Source organism: Pseudophryne corroboree, chromosome 11, assembly GCF_028390025.1.
Source record: "Pseudophryne corroboree isolate aPseCor3 chromosome 11, aPseCor3.hap2, whole genome shotgun sequence".
Lineage (NCBI taxonomy): Eukaryota > Metazoa > Chordata > Amphibia > Anura > Myobatrachidae > Pseudophryne > Pseudophryne corroboree.
The window spans coordinates 101267956-101272873 of NC_086454.1; positions in this window are offsets into that span (position 1 = coordinate 101267956).

Genomic DNA, 4918 nt, shown 5'->3' on the forward strand with positions numbered 1-4918 from the left:
CCAGACCTCCATGGGTTAATAAATTTGATTTCCATTGATAATTTTTGTGTGATTTTGTTGTCAGCACAATCAACTATGTAAAGAACAAAGTATTTAATAAGAATATTTCATTCACTCAGATCTAGGATGTGTTATTTTAGTGTTCCCTTTTTTTTTTTGAGCAGTGTATATCTATCTATCTATCTATCTATCTATCTATCTATCTATCTATCTATCTATCTATCTATCTATCTATCTATATCTCTCTCTCTCTATATATATATATATTATATATATATATATATAATTTATTTATTTGCAGTGAGTAAATGATTGCCACAATGAGAAGCAGTTAGATCTGTCCCTGAACAAACATTTGTATTTTTCATTGTTCATTTTAATTTATGCTGTATGTTCTTCCTTTTGTAGAAGTTTCCAGACATTTGAATTGTTGCTGTATTTGTCTTTCCTGGCTAACAGACAGCTGTGGTAACTAGTATTGTAGTATAGGGGATGAGTAAGTATTGAGGATGATGTGCTTCATTCAAAGCATAAGGCATATAGTAGATGAAAATTACAGGTGGTTGCAATGATGGTCTTCAGTTATTTGTCTTTTTGTTATTGGACGTTTTGGTCTTATTTTCACCTGATTGCTTTTTGTTGTTCCTTGTGTATGACATTGGCATTCTTTCAGTTACAACAGGATAGTGCAACACAGACATGATACGACCATGTCATAATACTTTGCATAACCATTAACCACTTGCCTGGCATGGTCGCATCAGGGGCCTAATTCAGATCTATTCGCTCGTTAGCTATTTTTTGCAGCGCTGCGATCAGATAGTCACCGCCTATAGGGGAGGGTGCATATGCATGTGCAGTAGTGCCCTGATCGCTGCGCAGCGAAAAACGCTAGCGAGTGAACAGATCTGAATTAGGCCCCAGATGCGACCATGCCTGCAAGTGCTTTATCTGACCTGGTCACACAGGATGCGACCAGTCAGATAAACACTGTTAGCAGCGGCAGGGAAGGGAAACTTCCCTCCGCTCCTGCTGCCAGAGGGACCAGAAGGTCCCTCTGCCTCCCTGCACTCTCCCCTACTGATTGCCGTGCTGCCGATCTCTGCTGATCTGTCAGCACGGCAGGACCCCACTCTCCAGCGGCTGCAGACAATAGCAGCCGCTGGAGACAATAGCAGCCGCTGGAGAGTGTAAATTAACCCCCCCCCCCCCCCCCCCCAGACCCCCCCGTATATCCTGGCTTCCAAAATGAAAGCTGCAATGGTCGCGGTGTTCCCAATTGATGTTTCGATGTTTAAAAAATATTTAAAAAAATATATGTATATTTTTTTTACTAAAATCATTTGGGATAGGGTTAAATTCATGTTCTTCACCAAATTCACTCATAAAAAAAAACCACGACAATTTCAGAGCGGTTTTTTGGGGAAATTTTTTTTCACTTAAGTGGTTAAGGGACCACTAAGACCAACATTTATATTTCCAGATATGGCAAAATATGTTGTTTAGTGTTAGGCTTACATTTCACTGAAGCCCTGTTGAATCTCAAAGATTAACCACCATCCCTTCTCTATGGTAGAAGCCCCTCCCAATCTTTAGGAGAGTGACCTAACAGAATCTAATGGTAGTAAAAATAAAAGTTAAGAATCCAGTCATTTGAGCTGCTGTGACACCATTGGTCATGCCACTCCATGAATTAACAAAACCGCACAGTTAATTAGTGCAGAGCAAGGAGGCAAGCGAGTGCCACTGTATGCCTGGTGGGTTGTAGAAGGACTTCTCCCTTCTAAAATAACCACCTGCTTTATAGGAATGACATAGAACATAACGGATAATGGGGGTCAATCCGAGTTGATCGCTCGCTAGCAGTTTTTAGAAGCCGTGCAAACGCATTGTCGCCGCCCACTGGGGAGTGTATTTTCGCTTTGCAGAAGTGCGAACGCTTGTGCAGCAGAGTGCCTGCAAAATCTTTTTGTGCAAAACAAGACCAGCCCTGTAATTACTCCTCGTGTGCGTTGATTCTAACGACGGAGGGACGGCTTTTGACGTCACACACACCCGCCCAGCGAACGCCCAGCAACGCCTGCGTTTTTTCTGCCACGCCTGCGTTTTTCTAAGCACTTCCTGAAAACGGTCAGTTGACACCCAGAGAACCCAGAAACGCCCACTTCATGTCAATCTTCCTGCGTTCGGCTGTGCGACTGGAATGTTCGTTACACTCTGTGCAAACCCACGATGCTCATTGTTCCCGTACGACGCGCCTGCACATTGTGAGGCATACGCATGCGCAGAAATGCAGATTTTTAGCCTGATAGCTGCGCTGCGAACAACGGCAGCTAGCGATCAACGGCACAGTGTTTTGCATTGTTTCCTTTCCATGTTCAAACTATGGGGGTCATTCCGAGTTGTTCGCTCGTTATTTTTTTGTTGCAACGGAGCGAATGGTCGCTAATGCGCATGCGCAATGTCCGCAGTGCGACTGCGCAAAGTAAATTTGCTATGCAGTTAGAAATTTTACTCACGGCATTACGAGGTTTTTTCTTCGTTCTGGTGATCGTAATGTGATTGACAGGAAGTGGGTGTTTCTGGGCGGAAACTGGCCGTTTTATGGGAGTGTGTGAAAAAACGCTACCGTTTCTGGGAAAAACGCGGGAGTGGCTGGAGAAACGGAGGAGTGCCTGGGCGAACGCTGGGTGTGTTTGTGACGTCAAACCAGGAACGACAAGCACTGAACTGATCGCAGATGCCGAGTAAGTCTGGAGCTACTCAGAAACTGCTAAGAAGTGTCTATTCGCAATTCTGCTAATCTTTCGTTCGCAATTTTAATATGCTAAGATTCACTCCCAGTAGGCGGCGGCTTAGCGTGTGCAAAGCTGCTAAAAGCAGCTTGCGAGCGAACAACTCGGAATGACCCCCCATGGGTTTTATTATTACCTGGTCGCTATCTTTGTTGAGTTTATATAACGTCCTTTATTTTTACAGGAGCTTTGGTTTACTACCATATTTTAAAAGGCTTCTGCCATAATTGTCATGCTAAAAATTTATATTATGCTCTCCAATGCAGGAACTGCTGTGAATGATCAAACATTCCCAGTTTAAAATGTTGTGCAATATGTTGGTGCTATATACATAATAAATAATAGTTAAGTATTGATCTTTCTATTATTTGAGGTACGAGTCTACTTTCCAGTTAACTAATACACACACAGGGCCATTTCTCTAACGCCTGAGATGCTTGTTGGCAACTTTTCTATGAAATCTGGAAAAATTGTTTTATATATTCAAACGTTCACTGTTTAAGATTAAAGGTACATTTACTATACAGAAGTTTTTCCTACGCCACCCATTGCTGCCTAGTGTTCACGCTAAGCTGCTTTAGTAGGGCGCTGCGCCCTGCCCAATTTTTTAAGGGCAAAATCCGCCCTGCCCTTTCTGCGGCGCCCTGCTAAAACAGCCGCCTGAATCCTGCCCTCCCAGCGTGTAAAGATGCCGTATGCATGCGCACGGCATCCAATCACGCTGTGGGAGAAAGTTTGGGGGATGCCTAGCACCTCCGCAGGTGCTGGGCACGCCCCCAACAGTGACGCCGCCCACGCCCCCTGTAATAACGTCTGCGGGCCGCACCGCCCAATTAAATGCCATTCCATGACCACGCCCCCTAATTTTCATGGCCATGCCCCCTTTTCGGGCACGCCCACGGCGTAGACACGCACGCACACATGTGCCCCCGCTGTCCGGCGCCCTGCCCTCTACATTTTCTAGAGGGATCACTATTGCCTTCAGGATTTATAAAGGCAATATTAAATGCAAACAGCCGACACCTAGCAAATATACCTCCAGGACCGTCCAGTAGGTTTAGGCTGTGGAGGGAAGGCTAGGGTTAGGCTGCGGGAAAGGTGGGTTATGGTTAGGGTGGCATGGGATCAGTGTTAGCTTTAGTAATTACTCAGTGTCGGTACTTTCAAAACAGAGAAGCCGCTTTCCGTATTTTGACAGCATCCTGATACCAACCCAGATACCCTAGCACAGCGTTCCCTAATGCACCAATCAGAACAACAGTTGTTGCTAAGTCTAATGCTTGGGACATAAATTACCAATTCCTCATCAAGTGAACTAAACACATTTCTGAGTAGAAAGTTAAATACAGTCACAGGGCTGCCATCAGACATTGCCCCCCTTCCCCCCAGGCTCCAACCAGCCCTGGTGCCCAAAGCAAACACATGCTACGATGTCCCTTCCCACATGACATATGTATACACATTTATAGCACATCTACACAGACTTTCAGAACACTACAAGAAAAGAGATTTGGGGGCATATTCATCATGAAAACATTGTGCCATGATTATTTTTAGTTTTCAATTCTCATTGTATTCTCTCACAATTTTTTCAGGATTCATCCTACCTCCATGAGAAAATTATGAATTTCGAAAAACGTATGTAACTCCAAATCAATCACACTTCTGTGAAATCAAACTGTCCACTTAGGAAGCAACACTGATTGACAATCAATTTCACATGCTGTTGTGCAAATGGAATAGACAACAGGTGGAAATTATAGGCAATTAGCAAGACACCCCCAATAAAGGAGTTGATCTGCAGGTGGTGACCACAGACCACTTCTCAGCTCCTATGCTTTCTGGCTGATGTTTTGGTCACTTTTGAAAGCTGGCGGTGCTTTCACTCTATTGGTAGCATGAACCGGAGTCTACAACCCACACAAGTGGCTCAGGTAGTGCAGCTCATCCAGGATGGCACATCAATCAATGCGACCTGTGGCAAGAAGGTTTGCTGTGTCTGTCAGCGTAGTGTCCAGAGCATGGAGGCGCTACCAGGAGACAGGCCAGTACATCAGGAGACGTGGAGGAGGCCGTAGGAGGGCAACAACCCAGCAGCAGGACCGCTACCTCCGCCTTTGTGC